The following is a 27,500-nucleotide window of genomic DNA, read 5'->3' as shown; positions in this document are numbered from 1 at the left end:
TGGTAGGCTATCACCATCACCTACCATATATTTCATATACATATAAATATTTTCATATCCATATATATTTTTTTATATTCATATATTTTCATATATGTTATATGCATATGTATTCATAACCATATGCTTATATATTAATACTGGCGGTCTTCTGTTTAATATAATATTATTTTAATATTATATTGGTAGGCCGAACACCACCTACCCTATATACCTTTTTGAACACGGTTTCGTCAATCCGGTCATTTATTGTATGGGAAGTATGACTTTCCCACACATATTTGGATATCCATACGATTGCATATCCATATGAAAATATTTTTAATATTTTTAATATATTTTTAATATTTCCATATTTAATATAATATAATTAAATTATTATATTATATATTATATGGTAGGCTATCACCATCACCTACCATATATTTCATATACATATAAATATTTTCATATCCATATATATTTTTTTATATTCATATATTTTCATATATGTTATATGCATATGTATTCATAACCATATGCTCATATATTAATACTGGCGGTCTTCTGTTTAATATAATATTATTTTAATATTATATTGGTAGGCCGAACACCACCTACCCTATATACCTTTTTGAACACGGTTTCGTCAATCCGGTCATTTATTGTATGGGAAGTATGACTTTCCCACACATATTTGGATATCCATACGATTGCATATCCATATGAAAATATTTTTAATATTTTTAATATATTTTTAATATTTCCATATTTAATATAATATAATTAAATTATTATATTATATATTATATGGTAGGCTATCCTCATCACCTACCATATATTTCATATACATATAAATATTTTCATATCCATATATATTTTTTTATATTCATATATTTTCATATATGTTATATGCATATGTATTCATAACCATATGCTCATATATTAATACTGGCGGTCTTCTGTTTAATATAATATTATTTTAATATTATATTGGCAGGCTGAACACCACCTACCCTATATACCTTTTTGAACACGGTTTCGTCAATCCGGTCATTTATTGTATGGGAAGTATGACTTTCCCACACATATTTGGATATCCATACGATTGCATATCCATATGAAAATATTTTTAATATTTTTAATATATTTTTAATATTTCCATATTTAATATAATATAATTAAATTATTATATTATATATTATATGGTAGGCTATCACCATCACCTACCATATATTTCATATACATATAAATATTTTCATATCCATATATATTTTTTTATATTCATATATTTTCATATATGTTATATGCATATGTATTCATAACCATATGCTCATATATTAATACTGGCGGTCTTCTGTTTAATATAATATTATTTTAATATTATATTGGCAGGCTGAACACCACCTACCCTATATACCTTTTTGAACACGGTTTCGTCAATCCGGTCATTTATTGTATGGGAAGTATGACTTTCCCACACATATTTGGATATCCATACGATTGCATATCCATATGAAAATATTTTTAATATTTTTAATATATTTTTAATATTTCCATATTTAATATAATATAATTAAATTATTATATTATATATTATATGGTAGGCTATCACCATCACCTACCATATATTTCATATACATATAAATATTTTCATATCCATATATATTTTTTTATATTCATATATTTTCATATATGTTATATGCATATGTATTCATAACCATATGCTCATATATTAATACTGGCGGTCTTCTGTTTAATATAATATTATTTTAATATTATATTGGCAGGCTGAACACCACCTACCCTATATACCTTTTTGAACACGGTTTCGTCAATCCGGTCATTTATTGTATGGGAAGTATGACTTTCCCACACATATTTGGATATCCATACGATTGCATATCCATATGAAAATATTTTTAATATTTTTAATATATTTTTAATATTTCCATATTTAATATAATATAATTAAATTATTATATTATATATTATATGGTAGGCTATCACCATCACCTACCATATATTTCATATACATATAAATATTTTCATATCCATATATATTTTTTTATATTCATATATTTTCATATATGTTATATGCATATGTATTCATAACCATATGCTTATATATTAATACTGGCGGTCTTCTGTTTAATATAATATTATTTTAATATTATATTGGTAGGCCGAACACCACCTACCCTATATACCTTTTTGAACACGGTTTCGTCAATCCGGTCATTTATTGTATGGGAAGTATGACTTTCCCACACATATTTGGATATCCATACGATTGCATATCCATATGAAAATATTTTTAATATTTTTAATATATTTTTAATATTTCCATATTTAATATAATATAATTAAATTATTATATTATATATTATATGGTAGGCTATCACCATCACCTACCATATATTTCATATACATATAAATATTTTCATATCCATATATATTTTTTTATATTCATATATTTTCATATATGTTATATGCATATGTATTCATAACCATATGCTCATATATTAATACTGGCGGTCTTCTGTTTAATATAATATTATTTTAATATTATATTGGTAGGCCGAACACCACCTACCCTATATACCTTTTTGAACACGGTTTCGTCAATCCGGTCATTTATTGTATGGGAAGTATGACTTTCCCACACATATTTGGATATCCATACGATTGCATATCCATATGAAAATATTTTTAATATTTTTAATATATTTTTAATATTTCCATATTTAATATAATATAATTAAATTATTATATTATATATTATATGGTAGGCTATCCTCATCACCTACCATATATTTCATATACATATAAATATTTTCATATCCATATATATTTTTTTATATTCATATATTTTCATATATGTTATATGCATATGTATTCATAACCATATGCTCATATATTAATACTGGCGGTCTTCTGTTTAATATAATATTATTTTAATATTATATTGGCAGGCTGAACACCACCTACCCTATATACCTTTTTGAACACGGTTTCGTCAATCCGGTCATTTATTGTATGGGAAGTATGACTTTCCCACACATATTTGGATATCCATACGATTGCATATCCATATGAAAATATTTTTAATATTTTTAATATATTTTTAATATTTCCATATTTAATATAATATAATTAAATTATTATATTATATATTATATGGTAGGCTATTATAATCACCTACCATATATTCCATATACATATAAATATTTTCATATTCATATATATTTTTTTTATATATTCATATATTTTCATATATGTTATATGCATATGTATTCATAACCATATGCTTATATATTAATACTGGCGGTCTTCTGTTTAATATAATATTATTTTAATATTATATTGGTAGGCTGAACACCACCTACCCTATATACCTTTTTGAACACGGTTTCGTCAATCCGGTCATTTATTGTATGGGAAGTATGACTTTCCCACACATATTTGGATATCCATACGATTGCATATCCATATGAAAATATTTTTAATATTTTTAATATATTTTTAATATTTCCATATTTAATATAATATAATTAAATTATTATATTATATATTATATGGTAGGCTACATCATCACCTACCATATATTCCATATACATATAAATATTTTCATATCCATATAATTTTTTATATATATTCATATATTTTCATATATGTTATATGCATATGTATTCATAACCATATGCTTATATATTAATACTGGCGATCTTCTGTTTAATATAATATTATTTTAATATTATATTGGCAGGCTGAACACCACCTACCCTATATACCTTTTTGAACACGGTTTCGTCAATCCGGTCATTTATTGTATGGGAAGTATGACTTTCCCACACATATTTGGATATCCATACGATTGCATATCCATATGAAAATATTTTTAATATTTTTAATATATTTTTAATATTTCCATATTTAATATAATATAATTAAATTATTATATTATATATTATATGGTAGGCTATCACCATCACCTACCATATATTTCATATACATATAAATATTTTCATATCCATATATATTTTTTTATATTCATATATTTTCATATATGTTATATGCATATGTATTCATAACCATATGCTTATATATTAATACTGGCGGTCTTCTGTTTAATATAATATTATTTTAATATTATATTGGTAGGCCGAACACCACCTACCCTATATACCTTTTTGAACACGGTTTCGTCAATCCGGTCATTTATTGTATGGGAAGTATGACTTTCCCACACATATTTGGATATCCATACGATTGCATATCCATATGAAAATATTTTTAATATTTTTAATATATTTTTAATATTTCCATATTTAATATAATATAATTAAATTATTATATTATATATTATATGGTAGGCTATCACCATCACCTACCATATATTTCATATACATATAAATATTTTCATATCCATATATATTTTTTTATATTCATATATTTTCATATATGTTATATGCATATGTATTCATAACCATATGCTCATATATTAATACTGGCGGTCTTCTGTTTAATATAATATTATTTTAATATTATATTGGTAGGCCGAACACCACCTACCCTATATACCTTTTTGAACACGGTTTCGTCAATCCGGTCATTTATTGTATGGGAAGTATGACTTTCCCACACATATTTGGATATCCATACGATTGCATATCCATATGAAAATATTTTTAATATTTTTAATATATTTTTAATATTTCCATATTTAATATAATATAATTAAATTATTATATTATATATTATATGGTAGGCTATCCTCATCACCTACCATATATTTCATATACATATAAATATTTTCATATCCATATATATTTTTTTATATTCATATATTTTCATATATGTTATATGCATATGTATTCATAACCATATGCTCATATATTAATACTGGCGGTCTTCTGTTTAATATAATATTATTTTAATATTATATTGGCAGGCTGAACACCACCTACCCTATATACCTTTTTGAACACGGTTTCGTCAATCCGGTCATTTATTGTATGGGAAGTATGACTTTCCCACACATATTTGGATATCCATACGATTGCATATCCATATGAAAATATTTTTAATATTTTTAATATATTTTTAATATTTCCATATTTAATATAATATAATTAAATTATTATATTATATATTATATGGTAGGCTAACATCATCACCTACCATATATTCCATATACATATAAATATTTTCATATTCATATATATTTTTTTTTATATATTCATATATTTTCATATATGTTATATGCATATGTATTCATAACCATATGCTTATATATTAATACTGGCGATCTTCTGTTTAATATAATATTATTTTAATATTATATTGGTAGGCCGAACACCACCTACCCTATATACCTTTTTGAACACGGTTTCGTCAATCCGGTCATTTATCGTATAGGAAGTACGACTTTCCCACACATATTTGGATATCCATACGATTGCATATCCATATGAAAATATTTTTAATATTTTTAATATTCGTGAGTTTTTAAATAGGGACAGAAGGAATCTCTTGAATTGAATCATGCGCGTCACTAATAAGATGACGAGGCATTTGGCTACCTATGCGAAAGTAATTCAACTCCCGCCGTCTTAAGGTTTAAGACTTATAACAATATATGTTTAATATTTTTAATATCCGTGAGGTTTTAAATAGGGACAGAAGGAATCTCTTGAATTGAATCATGCGCGTCACTAATAAGATGACGAGGCATTTGGCTACCTATGCGAAAGTAATTCAACTCCCGCCGTCTTAAGGTTTAAGACTTATAACAATATATGTTTAATATTTTTAATATCCGTGAGGTTTTAAATAGGGACAGAAGGAATCTCTTGAATTGAATCATGCGCGTCACTAATAAGATGACGAGGCATTTGGCTACCTATGCGAAAGTAATTCAACTCCCGCCGTCTTAAGGTTTAAGACTTATAACAATATATGTTTAATATTTTTAATATCCGTGAGGTTTTAAATAGGGACAGAAGGAATCTCTTGAATTGAATCATGCGCGTCACTAATAAGATGACGAGGCATTTGGCTACCTATGCGAAAGTAATTCAACTCCCGCCGTCTTAAGGTTTAAGACTTATAACAATATATGTTTAATATTTTTAATATCCGTGAGGTTTTAAATAGGGACAGAAGGAATCTCTTGAATTGAATCATGCGCGTCACTAATAAGATGACAAGGCATTTGGCTACCTATGCGAAAGTAATTCAACTCCCGCCGTCTTAAGGTTTAAGACTTATAACAATATATGTTTAATATTTTTAATATCCGTGAGGTTTTAAATAGGGACAGAAGGAATCTCTTGAATTGAATCATGCGCGTCACTAATAAGATGACGAGGCATTTGGCTACCTATGCGAAAGTAATTCAACTCCCGCCGTCTTAAGGTTTAAGACTTATAACAATATATGTTTAATATTTTTAATATCCGTGAGGTTTTAAATAGGGACAGAAGGAATCTCTTGAATTGAATCATGCGCGTCACTAATAAGATGACGAGGCATTTGGCTACCTATGCGAAAGTAATTCAACTCCCGCCGTCTTAAGGTTTAAGACTTATAACAATATATGTTTAATATTTTTAATATCCGTGAGGTTTTAAATAGGGACAGAAGGAATCTCTTGAATTGAATCATGCGCGTCACTAATAAGATGACAAGGCATTTGGCTACCTATGCGAAAGTAATTCAACTCCCGCCGTCTTAAAGTTTAAGACTTATAACAATATAAATGAAAAATATTATTTTCATTTTTCACGTCACTAATAAGATGACGAGGCATTTGGCTACCTAAACGAAAGTAATTCATCTTCCGCCGTTATAAGGTTTAAGACTTATAACAATATAAATGAAAAATATTATTTTCATTTTTCACGTCACTAATAAGATGACGAGGCATTTGGCTACCTATGCGAAAGTAATTCAACTCCCGCCGTCTTAAAGTTTAAGACTTATAACAATATAAATGAAAAATATTATTTTCATTTTTCACGTCACTATTAAGATGACGAGGCATTTGGCTACCTAAACGAAAGTAATTCATCTTCCGCCGTTATAAGGTTTAAGACTTATAACAATATAAATGAAAAATATTATTTTCATTTTTCACGTCACTAATAAGATGACGAGGCATTTGGCTACCTATGCGAAAGTAATTCAACTCCCGCCGTCTTAAAGTTTAAGACTTATAACAATATAAATGAAAAATATTATTTTCATTTTTCACGTCACTAATAAGATGACGAGGCATTTGGCTACCTATGCGAAAGTAATTCAACTCCCGCCGTCTTAAGGTTTAAGACTTATAACAATATATGTTTAATATTTTTAATATCCGTGAGGTTTTAAATAGGGACAGAAGGAATCTCTTGAATTGAATCATGCGCGTCACTAATAAGATGACGAGGCATTTGGCTACCTATGCGAAAGTAATTCAACTCCCGCCGTCTTAAGGTTTAAGACTTATAACAATATATGTTTAATATTTTTAATATCCGTGAGGTTTTAAATAGGGACAGAAGGAATCTCTTGAATTGAATCATGCGCGTCACTAATAAGATGACGAGGCATTTGGCTACCTATGCGAAAGTAATTCAACTCCCGCCGTCTTAAAGTTTAAGACTTATAACAATATAAATGAAAAATATTATTTTCATTTTTCACGTCACTAATAAGATGACGAGGCATTTGGCTACCTAAAAGAAAGTAATTCATCTTCCGCCGTTATAAGGTTTAAGACTTATAACAATATAAATGAAAAATATTATTTTCATTTTTCACGTCACTAATAAGATGACGAGGCATTTGGCTACCTAAACGAAAGTAATTCAACTCCCGCCGTCTTAAGGTTTAAGACTTATAACAATATAAATGAAAAATATTATTTTCATTTTTCACGTCACTAATAAGATGACGAAACAGTTAGTAGGCCACAATTAGTAGGGAAACGTGGACAACCCGTGATAAATCCTTATATGCTTTCTTAGATATAGCATATAAAGATTTTTTATACTAAATATACATATTTACACATGCATATTTACATTTTTTTTATATTTCGAATCATCAAGCAAAGGATAAGCTTCAGTGGATCGCAGTATGGCAGCTGCTCAACCACTTACAACACCTTGCCCGTTACAAAAGTCGTTTACAATTGATTCTAGGCTTTGTCATTGTATTAAATAATGTTTTCATATGTAACTAGCATGGCATCAGGTGATCAAAGATCCTCCCAATTTACTATGTTACAAATTACATTGGCATCACATCCATTGTCGTTTAAAATATAAATAATAAACTTTAAATGGTTTAGAAGCCATACAATGCAAATTGCCCCTTATTTATCATTGCAGTCCAGCACGGATACGACCTTAGAGGCGTTCAGGCATAATCCAACGGACGTAGCGTCATACCACTGTTCGCTCGAACAAGTATTGTGCCATTGGTCCGTACCTGCGGTTCCTCTCGTACTACGCAGGAATGCTGTCGCAACAACGTTTTGTCATTAGTAGGGTAAAACTAACCTGTCTCACGACGGTCTAAACCCAGCTCACGTTCCCTTGCATGGGTGAACAATCCAACGCTTGGTGAATTTTGCTTCACAATGATAGGAAGAGCCGACATCGAAGGATCAAAAAGCGACGTCGCTATGAACGCTTGGCCGCCACAAGCCAGTTATCCCTATGGTAACTTTTCTGACACCTCTTGTTAAAAACTCTTTAAACCAAAAGGATCGATAGGCCGAGCTTTTGCTGTCCCTGTGTGTACTGAACACCGAGATCAAGTCAGCATTTGCCCTTTTGCTCTATGTGTGGTTTCTGTCCGCACTGAGCTGGCCTTGGGACACCTCCGTTATTATTTGAGAGATGTACCGCCCCAGTCAAACTCCCTACCTGGCAATGTCCTTGAATTGGATCATACCTGAGTAATTGGAGTTATACCAAATTTTCAAATCGATAATACATGAATGCATCTCTCATTAAAGAATTTGTTTGCGATTATATAACAAACTCGTGATACTTTGATCAAGAAGCTTGCATCAAAACCCAATACCATAAGATATAATAAATATATCCGTATAATGGCTAGGAAATGATACACGTTCCATTTAATCAAGTAAGTAAGGAAACAATAAGAGTAGTGGTATTTCATTGTCGATACCAAACCGAAGTCTAATATCTCCCACTTATTCTACACCTCTTATGTCTCCTTACACTGCCAGATTAGAGTCAAGCTCAAAAGGGTCTTCTTTCCCCGCTAATTATTCCAAGCCCGTTCCCTTGGCTGTGGTTTCGCTAGATAGTAGATAGGGACAGAAGGAATCTCGTTAATCCATTCATGCGCGTCACTAATTAGATGACGAGGCATTTGGCTACCTTAAGAGAGTCATAGTTACTCCCGCCGTTGACCCGCGCTTACTTGAATTTCTTCACTTTGACATTCAGAGCACTGGGCAGAAATCACATTGTGTCAACACCCGCTAGGGCCATCACAATGCTTTGTTTTAATTAGACAGTCGGATTCCCCAAGTCCGTGCCAGTTCTGAATTGATTGTTAATTGATAATCGTTATAATTAATAAGAACTAATTGGTTTGACCCAACTAGTATTCTTAAAAATTTTAGCAAGAAAGTTCCACAATTGGATACGTAACTAAACTATCCGGGGAACAAGTTACAACCATAAATGATTATAACTCTATTTACCCAGAACGAGCACATAAACCATATTATTGTTTCCCAATCAAGCCCGACTATCTCAATCTTCAGAGCCAATCCTTATCCCGAAGTTACGGATCTAATTTGCCGACTTCCCTTACCTACATTATTCTATCGACTAGAGACTCTTCACCTTGGAGACCAGCTGCGGATATTGGTACGGCCTGTTGAGAAGTTTGCGTATCCCCACCATAAATTTTCAAGGTCCGAGGAGAAAATATCGACACAACAGTATATGTCATGCTCTTCTAGCCCATCTACCATATCTCTCTGCGAAAGACTTCCATGGTAGTACGACTATAAAACAGAAAAGAAAACTCTTCCGATATCTCTCGACGGCTTCTTTATGGTCGTTCCTGTTGCCAGGATGAGCACGAGGCCCATATTTAATAACAAACGGATACTCAACAGGTTACGGAATTGGAACCGTATTCCCTTTCGTTCAAAATTATTCAAGTATATAATTTTCACAATAATTGTAATATTTATTTTTACTTGAAAATTTTCGGCTTTCGCCTTGAACTTAGGACCGACTAACTCGTGATCAACCACTGTTCACACGAAACCCTTCTCCACTTCAGTCCTCCAAGGTCTCATTCGATTATTTGCTACTACCACCAAGATCTGTACCAATAGCAGCTCCATGCAGGCTTACGCCAAACACTTCTACGCATACCATTGTACCTTCCTACTCACTAAAGTTTCAAAATTTATATTACAAGTAATATAAATCATCTACTTTAGCGGTAATGTATAGGTATACAACTTAAGCGCCATCCATTTTAAGGGCTAGTTGCTTCGGCAGGTGAGTTGTTACACACTCCTTAGCGGATTTCGACTTCCATGATCACCGTCCTGCTGTTTTAAGCAACCAACGCCTTTCATGGTTTCTGCATGAGTTGTTAATTTGGGCACCGTAACATTACGTTTGGTTCATCCCACAGCGCCAGTTCTGCTTACCAAAAGTGGCCCACTGGGCACATTATATCATAACCTTAAACTTCATATCAAGAAAGTTAAGGTTCTTACCCATTTAAAGTTTGAGAATAGGTTAAGATCGTTTCGACCCTAAGGCCTCTAATCATTCGCTTTACCAGATAAGATTATTTTATATAACATTAAAATGCACCAGCTATCCTGAGGGAAACTTCGGAAGGAACCAGCTACTAGATGGTTCGATTGGTCTTTCGCCCCTATACTCAATTCTGACAATCGATTTGCACGTCAGAACTGTTTCGGTCTTCCATCAGGGTTTCCCCTGACTTCAACCTGATCAAGTATAGTTCACCATCTTTCGGGTCACAGCATATCTGCTCAAGGTACGTTCCAGTTAGAGGCATAAATAATATAAATATTATTATACATAACTATATAGAACGCCCCGGGATTGTGTTAATTAACTATAAAATAGTTAAAAAACTAATCCCATTAATAGTCAAGTTAATTACGCTATTAGGTTTATATCCCAATAACTTGCACATATGTTAGACTCCTTGGTCCGTGTTTCAAGACGGGTCCCGAAGGTATCCTGAATCTTTCGCATTGTTAATCATACAAGTGCATATAATAAACACAAAAATCAATGATAATTATGCCATTATATAATTCCGAAAAATTAACGCACTGTATTCTTATTAATCTATCAACACTTTATCAAATTAATGACATTTATCCTATGTTAAAATGCAAGCATAATAATTTGAATAAACTATAAGTCATATTTTATGATAAATTATATATGTTAATAGATTACAATGTCCTTATATGGAAAAAATGCACACTATTTCTATAATATTATTTAAATATTATAACTTTAATGATGAATTTTCCATAATGGATATTCAGGTTCATCGGGCTTAACCTCTAAGCAGTTTCACGTACTATTTAACTCTCTATTCAGAGTTCTTTTCAACTTTCCCTCACGGTACTTGTTTACTATCGGTCTCATGGTTATATTTAGTTTTAGATGGAGTTTACCACCCACTTAGTGCTGCACTATCAAGCAACACGACTCTTTGGAAACATCATCTAGTAATCATTAACGTTATACGGGCCTGGCACCCTCTATGGGTAAATGGCCTCATTTAAGAAGGACTTAAATCGTTAATTTCTCATACTAGAATATTGACGCTCCATACACTGCATCTCACATTTGCCATATAGACAAAGTGACTTAGTGCTGAACTGATTTCTTTTCGCTCGCCGCTACTAAGAAAATCCTTGTTAGTTTCTTTTCCTCCCCTAATTAATATGCTTAAATTCAGGGGGTAGTCCCATATGAGTTGAGGTTGTATAAAGCAATGTATATATATATAAACAATATATCTCTATGAAGAACAATATATTTGATATATTTTCAATTTTCGCATCTTTAAATAAGAGACAATTCTAGTTAAAAAAAATTTAATTTTTTTTATGCTAGACATTTCTCAGTATTATTTGAATTGAAAAAAGAAAGAATTGTATATCTTCATTTTTTCTTTTATAAATATTTGAGATAATTGCTTTTATATTTAATATTATGAATATATAAATATATCCAATAATATACCATATGCATATCATTATAAAAATATATAATAATAAGCAACTTTATTAGCATAGTCTTACAACCCTCAACCATATGTAGTCCAAGCAGCACTATAAAATTAATTAAAGTACATAACAGCATGGACTGCGATATGCGTTCAAAATGTCGATGTTCATGTGTCCTGCAGTTCACACGATGACGCACAGTTTGCTGCGTTCTTCATCGACCCATGAGCCGAGTGATCCACCGCTTAGAGTTTTATAAATATATATAAATATACAATTCGTCAATTATGTTTTTATTGAAAGAAATTAAAAATACACCATTTAACTGGCATATATCAATTCCTTCAATAAAGTTATTTTTATACCTAAAATAATTGTTGCGAAATGTCTTAGTTTTATATAATCAATATAAATATAATTTATATTGTTTTAATATTATATAAAGCATTAACCTGTATATCAGGTACAACAATGTATATTTTAGGTGTTGCATTTATCAATGTATGCGCATAATTTAATATGAACAATACATCACGCAACGCATGTATATTAATTAAATATACACGCAATTTATATTGAAGACAACAAATGGTCTATATATTCAATATAATATATATGTCTTTTATTTTTGGGTAATTTTTATTTATATATTTATATATAATAAATATTTTAATAACGGATAAGATTCATTCAATAATGATCCTTCCGCAGGTTCACCTACGGAAACCTTGTTACGACTTTTACTTCCTCTAAATAATCAAGTTCGGTCAACTTCTGCGAAACAACCGTAACACACAAGGCGTCACAGTGATCACGTCCGGAGACCTCACTAAATAATTCAATCGGTAGTAGCGACGGGCGGTGTGCACAAAGGGCAGGGACGTAATCAATGCGAGTTAATGACTCACACTTACTAGGAATTCCAAGTTCATGTGAACAGTTTCAGTTCACAATCCCAAGCATGAAAGTGGTTCAGCGGTTTACCCGGACCTCTCGGTCTAGGAAATACACGTTGATACTTTCATTGTAGCGCGCGTGCAGCCCAGGACATCTAAGGGCATCACAGACCTGTTATTGCTCAATCTCATTATTGCTAGACGCAATTTGTCCATTTAAGAAGCTAGTATCCTTATAATGGGACAAACCAACAGGTACGGCTCCACTTATATAAACACATTCAAACACAATAAACATTTTACTGCTACCATGAATGAAGGCTATATAAGCTTCAACACCATAATCCTGAAGATATCTATTTAATATATTTGAGTCTCGTTCGTTATCGGAATTAACCAGACAAATCACTCCACGAACTAAGAACGGCCATGCACCACCACCCATAGATTCGAGAAAGAGCTATCAATCTGTCTTACACACTTATGTTCGGACCTGGTAAGTTTTCCCGTGTTGAGTCAAATTAAGCCGCAGGCTCCACTCCTGGTGGTGCCCTTCCGTCAATTCCTTTAAGTTTCAGCTTTGCAACCATACTTCCCCCGGAGCCCAAAAGCTTTGGTTTCCCGGGAAGCGACTGAGAGAGCCATAAAAGTAGCTACACCCAATTGCTAGCTGGCATCGTTTATGGTTAGAACTAGGGCGGTATCTGATCGCCTTCGAACCTCTAACTTTCGTTCTTGATTAATGAAAACATCTTTGGCAAATGCTTTCGCTTAAGTTAGTCTTACGACGGTCCAAGAATTTCACCTCTCGCGTCGTAATACTAATGCCCCCAAACTGCTTCTATTAATCATTACCTCTTGATCTGAAAACCAATGAAAGCAGAACAGAGGTCTTATTTCATTATCCCATGCACAGAATATTCAGGCATTTGAAGCCTGCTTTAAGCACTCTAATTTGTTCAAAGTAATTGTACCGGCCCACAATAACACTCGTTTAAGAGCACTAATGCAGGTTTTTAAATAGGAGGAACATATGAAAAAATACAAGTATTTAAACATATATAAGAACTCCACCGGTAATACGCTTACATACATAAAGGTATAGTACTAACTACAATTGTATGTTGTACTACCCGTATGAAGCACAAGTTCAACTACGAACGTTTTAACCGCAACAACTTTAATATACGCTATTGGAGCTGGAATTACCGCGGCTGCTGGCACCAGACTTGCCCTCCAATTGGTCCTTGTTAAAGGATTTAAAGTGTACTCATTCCAATTACAGGGCCTCGGATATGAGTCCTGTATTGTTATTTTTCGTCACTACCTCCCCGAGCTGGGAGTGGGTAATTTACGCGCCTGCTGCCTTCCTTAGATGTGGTAGCCGTTTCTCAGGCTCCCTCTCCGGAATCGAACCCTGATTCCCCGTTACCCGTTGCAACCATGGTAGTCCTAGATACTACCATCAAAAGTTGATAGGGCAGACATTTGAAAGATCTGTCGTCGGTACAAGACCATACGATCTGCATGTTATCTAGAGTTCAACCAATATAACGATCTTGCGATCGCTTGGTTTTAGCCTAATAAAAGCACATGTCCCATAAGGTTCATGTTTTAATTGCATGTATTAGCTCTAGAATTACCACAGTTATCCAAGTAACTGTTAACGATCTAAGGAACCATAACTGATATAATGAGCCTTTTGCGGTTTCACTTTTAATGCGTGTGTACTTAGACATGCATGGCTTAATCTTTGAGACAAGCATATAACTACTGGCAGGATCAACCAGAATAATGTTTATATCTTTGATATATTTCATTTTCATATTGATATATAGAAAATAAATATTGCAAATATTTGTATAAATTAAAATATTAACGAATTTGGCCAATTATTATATGGCATTCAATATTCGTTCATTTATTAAAATATATATATATATATATATATTTATAATATATCCCTCGGGTGCCCAACGCATACACCTCAGGGTATATTTTTTTCATGGCTTTTTCTTAAACCCTCGTTTGTGTTAGGGTATTTATATGAGCGGGCGGTCTTTTTATTTATATAAGCCTTCTTTAATATTTTTTTTAATAAAATACAATATTATGCATATATTTAATTCTAAAATATCTTTATATTTTCACATACAACAATTTGTATATATTCACATATATATATTTGCTTAATTTTATAATAAAATTATCGCATATGTATTTTGATAATAAATTTAAAATTTATTTTCTTTGTATATAAAAGTCTAGTTTTATATGATATAAAACTAAGCACTTTTTAATTTTCATATATTTATATATTTTCATATATATAGTTTATTCATATTTATTTATACAATAATAATAATAATAATATTACTACTATTATCATATACGTATATGAAATTAAATTTAATTCCATATACTTACTAGGATATAATAAAAAGAAATTTTTATTTGCCTAGAACCAGAAATTAACGATAATAATTGGAAACTTGTCAAATTATAATTTATAATAAGACGTAGACGCTTCAACGATATTATCTAAGTATACAATATAGTGTATATATAATATATAATATAGTATGTTATATTATATAGATAGGCTTACACCACCTACCATATATACCTTTTTGACCACACTTTCGTCAAGCTGGGTATTTATTTGCCTTCTTTCCCTCACCTAAAAATACTCATCGGTATTTTAGTATATTCATATAATATAAATAATATACTATATTGGTAGGACGACACCACCTACCCTATATACCTTTTTGAACACACTTTCGTCAAGCTGGGTATTTATTTGCCTTTTTACCCTCACCTAAATATACTCATCGGTATATTTCAGTATATTTTAGTATATCCATATGAATATGTATATCCATATCCATATCCATATCCATATCCATATGAAAATAATTTAATATTTCCATATTTATTATAATATAATAAATATTATTATATTATATATTATATGGTAGGCTATCCCCATCACCTACCATATATTTCATATACATATAAATATTTTCATATCCATATATATTTTTTATATTCATATATTTTCATATATGTTATATGCATATGTATTCATAACCATATGCTCATATATTAATACTGGCGGTCTTCTGTTTAATATAATATTATTTTAATATTATATTGGCAGGCTGAACACCACCTACCCTATATACCTTTTTGAACACGGTTTCGTCAATCCGGTCATTTATTGTATGGGAAGTATGACTTTCCCACACATATTTGGATATCCATACGATTGCATATCCATATGAAAATATTTTTAATATTTTTAATATATTTTTAATATTTCCATATTTAATATAATATAATTAAATTATTATATTATATATTATATGGTAGGCTATCACCATCACCTACCATATATTTCATATACATATAAATATTTTCATATCCATATATATTTTTTTATATTCATATATTTTCATATATGTTATATGCATATGTATTCATAACCATATGCTTATATATTAATACTGGCGGTCTTCTGTTTAATATAATATTATTTTAATATTATATTGGTAGGCCGAACACCACCTACCCTATATACCTTTTTGAACACGGTTTCGTCAATCCGGTCATTTATTGTATGGGAAGTATGACTTTCCCACACATATTTGGATATCCATACGATTGCATATCCATATGAAAATATTTTTAATATTTTTAATATATTTTTAATATTTCCATATTTAATATAATATAATTAAATTATTATATTATATATTATATGGTAGGCTATCACCATCACCTACCATATATTTCATATACATATAAATATTTTCATATCCATATATATTTTTTTATATTCATATATTTTCATATATGTTATATGCATATGTATTCATAACCATATGCTCATATATTAATACTGGCGGTCTTCTGTTTAATATAATATTATTTTAATATTATATTGGTAGGCCGAACACCACCTACCCTATATACCTTTTTGAACACGGTTTCGTCAATCCGGTCATTTATTGTATGGGAAGTATGACTTTCCCACACATATTTGGATATCCATACGATTGCATATCCATATGAAAATATTTTTAATATTTTTAATATATTTTTAATATTTCCATATTTAATATAATATAATTAAATTATTATATTATATATTATATGGTAGGCTATCCTCATCACCTACCATATATTTCATATACATATAAATATTTTCATATCCATATATATTTTTTTATATTCATATATTTTCATATATGTTATATGCATATGTATTCATAACCATATGCTCATATATTAATACTGGCGGTCTTCTGTTTAATATAATATTATTTTAATATTATATTGGCAGGCTGAACACCACCTACCCTATATACCTTTTTGAACACGGTTTCGTCAATCCGGTCATTTATTGTATGGGAAGTATGACTTTCCCACACATATTTGGATATCCATACGATTGCATATCCATATGAAAATATTTTTAATATTTTTAATATATTTTTAATATTTCCATATTTAATATAATATAATTAAATTATTATATTATATATTATATGGTAGGCTAACATCATCACCTACCATATATTCCATATACATATAAATATTTTCATATTCATATATATTTTTTTTTATATATTCATATATTTTCATATATGTTATATGCATATGTATTCATAACCATATGCTTATATATTAATACTGGCGATCTTCTGTTTAATATAATATTATTTTAATATTATATTGGCAGGCTGAACACCACCTACCCTATATACCTTTTTGAACACGGTTTCGTCAATCCGGTCATTTATTGTATGGGAAGTATGACTTTCCCACACATATTTGGATATCCATACGATTGCATATCCATATGAAAATATTTTTAATATTTTTAATATATTTTTAATATTTCCATATTTAATATAATATAATTAAATTATTATATTATATATTATATGGTAGGCTAACATCATCACCTACCATATATTCCATATACATATAAATATTTTCATATTCATATAGTTTGTTTTTATATATTCATATATTTTCATATATGTTATATGCATATGTATTCATAACCATATGCTTATATATTAATACTGGCGATCTTCTGTTTAATATAATATTATTTTAATATTATATTGGCAGGCTGAACACCACCTACCCTATATACCTTTTTGAACACGGTTTCGTCAATCCGGTCATTTATTGTATGGGAAGTATGACTTTCCCACACATATTTGGATATCCATACGATTGCATATCCATATGAAAATATTTTTAATATTTTTAATATATTTTTAATATTTCCATATTTAATATAATATAATTAAATTATTATATTATATATTATATGGTAGGCTATCACCATCACCTACCATATATTTCATATACATATAAATATTTTCATATCCATATATATTTTTTTATATTCATATATTTTCATATATGTTATATGCATATGTATTCATAACCATATGCTTATATATTAATACTGGCGGTCTTCTGTTTAATATAATATTATTTTAATATTATATTGGTAGGCCGAACACCACCTACCCTATATACCTTTTTGAACACGGTTTCGTCAATCCGGTCATTTATTGTATGGGAAGTATGACTTTCCCACACATATTTGGATATCCATACGATTGCATATCCATATGAAAATATTTTTAATATTTTTAATATATTTTTAATATTTCCATATTTAATATAATATAATTAAATTATTATATTATATATTATATGGTAGGCTATCACCATCACCTACCATATATTTCATATACATATAAATATTTTCATATCCATATATATTTTTTTATATTCATATATTTTCATATATGTTATATGCATATGTATTCATAACCATATGCTCATATATTAATACTGGCGGTCTTCTGTTTAATATAATATTATTTTAATATTATATTGGTAGGCCGAACACCACCTACCCTATATACCTTTTTGAACACGGTTTCGTCAATCCGGTCATTTATTGTATGGGAAGTATGACTTTCCCACACATATTTGGATATCCATACGATTGCATATCCATATGAAAATATTTTTAATATTTTTAATATATTTTTAATATTTCCATATTTAATATAATATAATTAAATTATTATATTATATATTATATGGTAGGCTATCCTCATCACCTACCATATATTTCATATACATATAAATATTTTCATATCCATATATATTTTTTTATATTCATATATTTTCATATATGTTATATGCATATGTATTCATAACCATATGCTCATATATTAATACTGGCGGTCTTCTGTTTAATATAATATTATTTTAATATTATATTGGCAGGCTGAACACCACCTACCCTATATACCTTTTTGAACACGGTTTCGTCAATCCGGTCATTTATTGTATGGGAAGTATGACTTTCCCACACATATTTGGATATCCATACGATTGCATATCCATATGAAAATATTTTTAATATTTTTAATATATTTTTAATATTTCCATATTTAATATAATATAATTAAATTATTATATTATATATTATATGGTAGGCTAACATCATCACCTACCATATATTCCATATACATATAAATATTTTCATATTCATATATATTTTTTTTATATATTCATATATTTTCATATATGTTATATGCATATGTATTCATAACCATATGCTTATATATTAATACTGGCGATCTTCTGTTTAATATAATATTATTTTAATATTATATTGGTAGGCCGAACACCACCTACCCTATATACCTTTTTGAACACGGTTTCGTCAATCCGGTCATTTATCGTATAGGAAGTACGACTTTCCCACACATATTTGGATATCCATACGATTGCATATCCATATGAAAATATTTTTAATATTTTTAATATTCGTGAGTTTTTAAATAGGGACAGAAGGAATCTCTTGAATTGAATCATGCGCGTCACTAATAAGATGACGAGGCATTTGGCTACCTATGCGAAAGTAATTCAACTCCCGCCGTCTTAAGGTTTAAGACTTATAACAATATATGTTTAATATTTTTAATATCCGTGAGGTTTTAAATAGGGACAGAAGGAATCTCTTGAATTGAATCATGCGCGTCACTAATAAGATGACGAGGCATTTGGCTACCTATGCGAAAGTAATTCAACTCCCGCCGTCTTAAGGTTTAAGACTTATAACAATATATGTTTAATATTTTTAATATCCGTGAGGTTTTAAATAGGGACAGAAGGAATCTCTTGAATTGAATCATGCGCGTCACTAATAAGATGACGAGGCATTTGGCTACCTATGCGAAAGTAATTCAACTCCCGCCGTCTTAAGGTTTAAGACTTATAACAATATATGTTTAATATTTTTAATATCCGTGAGGTTTTAAATAGGGACAGAAGGAATCTCTTGAATTGAATCATGCGCGTCACTAATAAGATGACGAGGCATTTGGCTACCTATGCGAAAGTAATTCAACTCCCGCCGTCTTAAGGTTTAAGACTTATAACAATATATGTTTAATATTTTTAATATCCGTGAGGTTTTAAATAGGGACAGAAGGAATCTCTTGAATTGAATCATGCGCGTCACTAATAAGATGACAAGGCATTTGGCTACCTATGCGAAAGTAATTCAACTCCCGCCGTCTTAAGGTTTAAGACTTATAACAATATATGTTTAATATTTTTAATATCCGTGAGGTTTTAAATAGGGACAGAAGGAATCTCTTGAATTGAATCATGCGCGTCACTAATAAGATGACGAGGCATTTGGCTACCTATGCGAAAGTAATTCAACTCCCGCCGTCTTAAGGTTTAAGACTTATAACAATATATGTTTAATATTTTTAATATCCGTGAGGTTTTAAATAGGGACAGAAGGAATCTCTTGAATTGAATCATGCGCGTCACTAATAAGATGACGAGGCATTTGGCTACCTATGCGAAAGTAATTCAACTCCCGCCGTCTTAAGGTTTAAGACTTATAACAATATATGTTTAATATTTTTAATATCCGTGAGGTTTTAAATAGGGACAGAAGGAATCTCTTGAATTGAATCATGCGCGTCACTAATAAGATGACAAGGCATTTGGCTACCTATGCGAAAGTAATTCAACTCCCGCCGTCTTAAAGTTTAAGACTTATAACAATATAAATGAAAAATATTATTTTCATTTTTCACGTCACTAATAAGATGACGAGGCATTTGGCTACCTAAACGAAAGTAATTCATCTTCCGCCGTTATAAGGTTTAAGACTTATAACAATATAAATGAAAAATATTATTTTCATTTTTCACGTCACTAATAAGATGACGAGGCATTTGGCTACCTATGCGAAAGTAATTCAACTCCCGCCGTCTTAAAGTTTAAGACTTATAACAATATAAATGAAAAATATTATTTTCATTTTTCACGTCACTATTAAGATGACGAGGCATTTGGCTACCTAAACGAAAGTAATTCATCTTCCGCCGTTATAAGGTTTAAGACTTATAACAATATAAATGAAAAATATTATTTTCATTTTTCACGTCACTAATAAGATGACGAGGCATTTGGCTACCTATGCGAAAGTAATTCAACTCCCGCCGTCTTAAAGTTTAAGACTTATAACAATATAAATGAAAAATATTATTTTCATTTTTCACGTCACTAATAAGATGACGAGGCATTTGGCTACCTATGCGAAAGTAATTCAACTCCCGCCGTCTTAAGGTTTAAGACTTATAACAATATATGTTTAATATTTTTAATATCCGTGAGGTTTTAAATAGGGACAGAAGGAATCTCTTGAATTGAATCATGCGCGTCACTAATAAGATGACGAGGCATTTGGCTACCTATGCGAAAGTAATTCAACTCCCGCCGTCTTAAGGTTTAAGACTTATAACAATATATGTTTAATATTTTTAATATCCGTGAGGTTTTAAATAGGGACAGAAGGAATCTCTTGAATTGAATCATGCGCGTCACTAATAAGATGACGAGGCATTTGGCTACCTATGCGAAAGTAATTCAACTCCCGCCGTCTTAAAGTTTAAGACTTATAACAATATAAATGAAAAATATTATTTTCATTTTTCACGTCACTAATAAGATGACGAGGCATTTGGCTACCTAAAAGAAAGTAATTCATCTTCCGCCGTTATGAGGTTTAAGAATTAGCACAATATAAACTAAAATATTTATTTTCATTTTTCACGTCACTAATAAGATGACGAGGCATTTGGCTACCTAAACGAAAGTAATTCAACTCCCGCCGTCTTAAGGTTTAAGACTTATAACAATATAAATGAAAAATATTATTTTCATTTTTCACGTCACTAATAAGATGACGAAACAGTTAGTAGGCCACAATTAGTAGGGAAACGTGGACAACCCGTGATAAATCCTTATATGCTTTCTTAGATATAGCATATAAAGATTTTTTATACTAAATATACATATTTACACATGCATATTTACATTTTTTTTATATTTCGAATCATCAAGCAAAGGATAAGCTTCAGTGGATCGCAGTATGGCAGCTGCTCAACCACTTACAACACCTTGCCCGTTACAAAAGTCGTTTACAATTGATTCTAGGCTTTGTCATTGTATTAAATAATGTTTTCATATGTAACTAGCATGGCATCAGGTGATCAAAGATCCTCCCAATTTACTATGTTACAAATTACATTGGCATCACATCCATTGTCGTTTAAAATATAAATAATAAACTTTAAATGGTTTAGAAGCCATACAATGCAAATTGCCCCTTATTTATCATTGCAGTCCAGCACGGATACGACCTTAGAGGCGTTCAGGCATAATCCAACGGACGTAGCGTCATACCACTGTTCGCTCGAACAAGTATTGTGCCATTGGTCCGTACCTGCGGTTCCTCTCGTACTACGCAGGAATGCTGTCGCAACAACGTTTTGTCATTAGTAGGGTAAAACTAACCTGTCTCACGACGGTCTAAACCCAGCTCACGTTCCCTTGCATGGGTGAACAATCCAACGCTTGGTGAATTTTGCTTCACAATGATAGGAAGAGCCGACATCGAAGGATCAAAAAGCGACGTCGCTATGAACGCTTGGCCGCCACAAGCCAGTTATCCCTATGGTAACTTTTCTGACACCTCTTGTTAAAAACTCTTTAAACCAAAAGGATCGATAGGCCGAGCTTTTGCTGTCCCTGTGTGTACTGAACACCGAGATCAAGTCAGCATTTGCCCTTTTGCTCTATGTGTGGTTTCTGTCCGCACTGAGCTGGCCTTGGGACACCTCCGTTATTATTTGAGAGATGTACCGCCCCAGTCAAACTCCCTACCTGGCAATGTCCTTGAATTGGATCATACCTGAGTAATTGGAGTTATACCAAATTTTCAAATCGATAATACATGAATGCATCTCTCATTAAAGAATTTGTTTGCGATTATATAACAAACTCGTGATACTTTGATCAAGAAGCTTGCATCAAAACCCAATACCATAAGATATAATAAATATATCCGTATAATGGCTAGGAAATGATACACGTTCCATTTAATCAAGTAAGTAAGGAAACAATAAGAGTAGTGGTATTTCATTGTCGATACCAAACCGAAGTCTAATATCTCCCACTTATTCTACACCTCTTATGTCTCCTTACACTGCCAGATTAGAGTCAAGCTCAAAAGGGTCTTCTTTCCCCGCTAATTATTCCAAGCCCGTTCCCTTGGCTGTGGTTTCGCTAGATAGTAGATAGGGACAGAAGGAATCTCGTTAATCCATTCATGCGCGTCACTAATTAGATGACGAGGCATTTGGCTACCTTAAGAGAGTCATAGTTACTCCCGCCGTTGACCCGCGCTTACTTGAATTTCTTCACTTTGACATTCAGAGCACTGGGCAGAAATCACATTGTGTCAACACCCGCTAGGGCCATCACAATGCTTTGTTTTAATTAGACAGTCGGATTCCCCAAGTCCGTGCCAGTTCTGAATTGATTGTTAATTGATAATCGTTATAATTAATAAGAACTAATTGGTTTGACCCAACTAGTATTCTTAAAAATTTTAGCAAGAAAGTTCCACAATTGGATACGTAACTAAACTATCCGGGGAACAAGTTACAACCATAAATGATTATAACTCTATTTACCCAGAACGAGCACATAAACCATATTATTGTTTCCCAATCAAGCCCGACTATCTCAATCTTCAGAGCCAATCCTTATCCCGAAGTTACGGATCTAATTTGCCGACTTCCCTTACCTACATTATTCTATCGACTAGAGACTCTTCACCTTGGAGACCAGCTGCGGATATTGGTACGGCCTGTTGAGAAGTTTGCGTATCCCCACCATAAATTTTCAAGGTCCGAGGAGAAAATATCGACACAACAGTATATGTCATGCTCTTCTAGCCCATCTACCATATCTCTCTGCGAAAGACTTCCATGGTAGTACGACTATAAAACAGAAAAGAAAACTCTTCCGATATCTCTCGACGGCTTCTTTATGGTCGTTCCTGTTGCCAGGATGAGCACGAGGCCCATATTTAATAACAAACGGATACTCAACAGGTTACGGAATTGGAACCGTATTCCCTTTCGTTCAAAATTATTCAAGTATATAATTTTCACAATAATTGTAATATTTATTTTTACTTGAAAATTTTCGGCTTTCGCCTTGAACTTAGGACCGACTAACTCGTGATCAACCACTGTTCACACGAAACCCTTCTCCACTTCAGTCCTCCAAGGTCTCATTCGATTATTTGCTACTACCACCAAGATCTGTACCAATAGCAGCTCCATGCAGGCTTACGCCAAACACTTCTACGCATACCATTGTACCTTCCTACTCACTAAAGTTTCAAAATTTATATTACAAGTAATATAAATCATCTACTTTAGCGGTAATGTATAGGTATACAACTTAAGCGCCATCCATTTTAAGGGCTAGTTGCTTCGGCAGGTGAGTTGTTACACACTCCTTAGCGGATTTCGACTTCCATGATCACCGTCCTGCTGTTTTAAGCAACCAACGCCTTTCATGGTTTCTGCATGAGTTGTTAATTTGGGCACCGTAACATTACGTTTGGTTCATCCCACAGCGCCAGTTCTGCTTACCAAAAGTGGCCCACTGGGCACATTATATCATAACCTTAAACTTCATATCAAGAAAGTTAAGGTTCTTACCCATTTAAAGTTTGAGAATAGGTTAAGATCGTTTCGACCCTAAGGCCTCTAATCATTCGCTTTACCAGATAAGATTATTTTATATAACATTAAAATGCACCAGCTATCCTGAGGGAAACTTCGGAAGGAACCAGCTACTAGATGGTTCGATTGGTCTTTCGCCCCTATACTCAATTCTGACAATCGATTTGCACGTCAGAACTGTTTCGGTCTTCCATCAGGGTTTCCCCTGACTTCAACCTGATCAAGTATAGTTCACCATCTTTCGGGTCACAGCATATCTGCTCAAGGTACGTTCCAGTTAGAGGCATAAATAATATAAATATTATTATACATAACTATATAGAACGCCCCGGGATTGTGTTAATTAACTATAAAATAGTTAAAAAACTAATCCCATTAATAGTCAAGTTAATTACGCTATTAGGTTTATATCCCAATAACTTGCACATATGTTAGACTCCTTGGTCCGTGTTTCAAGACGGGTCCCGAAGGTATCCTGAATCTTTCGCATTGTTATCATACAAGTGCATATAATAAACACAAAAATCAATGATAATTATGCCATTATATAATTCCGAAAAATTAACGCACTGTATTCTTATTAATCTATCAACACTTTATCAAATTAATGACATTTATCCTATGTTAAAATGCAAGCATAATAATTTGAATAAACTATAAGTCATATTTTATGATAAATTATATATGTTAATAGATTACAATGTCCTTATATGGAAAAAATGCACACTATTTCTATAATATTATTTAAATATTATAACTTTAATGATGAATTTTCCATAATGGATATTCAGGTTCATCGGGCTTAACCTCTAAGCAGTTTCACGTACTATTTAACTCTCTATTCAGAGTTCTTTTCAACTTTCCCTCACGGTACTTGTTTACTATCGGTCTCATGGTTATATTTAGTTTTAGATGGAGTTTACCACCCACTTAGTGCTGCACTATCAAGCAACACGACTCTTTGGAAACATCATCTAGTAATCATTAACGTTATACGGGCCTGGCACCCTCTATGGGTAAATGGCCTCATTTAAGAAGGACTTAAATCGTTAATTTCTCATACTAGAATATTGACGCTCCATACACTGCATCTCACATTTGCCATATAGACAAAGTGACTTAGTGCTGAACTGATTTCTTTTCGCTCGCCGCTACTAAGAAAATCCTTGTTAGTTTCTTTTCCTCCCCTAATTAATATGCTTAAATTCAGGGGGTAGTCCCATATGAGTTGAGGTTGTATAAAGCAGCAATATAATATATAACAATATATCTCTATGAAGAACAATATATTTGATATATTTTCAATTTTCGCATCTTTAAATAAGAGACAATTCTAGTTAAAAAAAATTTAATTTTTTTTATGCTAGACATTTCTCAGTATTATTTGAATTGAAAAAAGAAAGAATTGTATATCTTCATTTTTTCTTTTATAAATATTTGAGATAATTGCTTTTATATTTAATATTATGAATATATAAATATATCCAATAATATACCATATGCATATCATTATAAAAATATATAATAATAAGCAACTTTATTAGCATAGTCTTACAACCCTCAACCATATGTAGTCCAAGCAGCACTATAAAATTAATTAAAGTACATAACAGCATGGACTGCGATATGCGTTCAAAATGTCGATGTTCATGTGTCCTGCAGTTCACACGATGACGCACAGTTTGCTGCGTTCTTCATCGACCCATGAGCCGAGTGATCCACCGCTTAGAGTTTTATAAATATATATAAATATACAATTCGTCAATTATGTTTTTATTGAAAGAAATTAAAAATACACCATTTAACTGGCATATATCAATTCCTTCAATAAAGTTATTTTTATACCTAAAATAATTGTTGCGAAATGTCTTAGTTTTATATAATCAATATAAATATAATTTATATTGTTTTAATATTATATAAAGCATTAACCTGTATATCAGGTACAACAATGTATATTTTAGGTGTTGCATTTATCAATGTATGCGCATAATTTAATATGAACAATACATCACGCAACGCATGTATATTAATTAAATATACACGCAATTTATATTCAATATATTCGTCTATATTTAAACATATAAAATATGTTTAATTTTTTGATATACCTAAAATAATTGTTGCGAAATGTCTTAGTTTTATATAATCAATATAAATATAATT

The 27,500-nt window shown here is 31.2% G+C and overlaps 5 non-coding genes across 5 annotated transcripts; all 5 read right to left on the bottom strand.

Moving 5' to 3' along the window:
- Positions 1–8,068: 8,068 nt before the first annotated feature.
- LOC138927010 (large subunit ribosomal RNA) lies at positions 8,069–12,018 on the bottom strand. Its single transcript, XR_011443659.1, has one exon. It is a non-coding gene; the product is annotated as a large subunit ribosomal RNA (ribosomal RNA).
- A 318-nt stretch (positions 12,019–12,336) lies between these two features.
- LOC138927012 (5.8S ribosomal RNA) lies at positions 12,337–12,515 on the bottom strand. Its single transcript, XR_011443660.1, has one exon. It is a non-coding gene; the product is annotated as a 5.8S ribosomal RNA (ribosomal RNA).
- Positions 12,516–12,956: 441 nt separating this feature from the next.
- LOC138927007 (small subunit ribosomal RNA) lies at positions 12,957–14,951 on the bottom strand. The gene has a single exon (XR_011443655.1). It is a non-coding gene; the product is annotated as a small subunit ribosomal RNA (ribosomal RNA).
- Positions 14,952–22,622: 7,671 nt separating this feature from the next.
- LOC138927009 (large subunit ribosomal RNA) lies at positions 22,623–26,571 on the bottom strand. The gene has a single exon (XR_011443657.1). It is a non-coding gene; the product is annotated as a large subunit ribosomal RNA (ribosomal RNA).
- Positions 26,572–26,888: 317 nt separating this feature from the next.
- LOC138927006 (5.8S ribosomal RNA) lies at positions 26,889–27,067 on the bottom strand. The gene has a single exon (XR_011443654.1). It is a non-coding gene; the product is annotated as a 5.8S ribosomal RNA (ribosomal RNA).
- Positions 27,068–27,500: the final 433 nt, after the last annotated feature.

Source organism: Drosophila bipectinata, unplaced genomic scaffold, assembly GCF_030179905.1.
Source record: "Drosophila bipectinata strain 14024-0381.07 unplaced genomic scaffold, DbipHiC1v2 scaffold_144, whole genome shotgun sequence".
Lineage (NCBI taxonomy): Eukaryota > Metazoa > Arthropoda > Insecta > Diptera > Drosophilidae > Drosophila > Drosophila bipectinata.
This window is presented reverse-complemented; position numbering and strand designations above follow the sequence as displayed.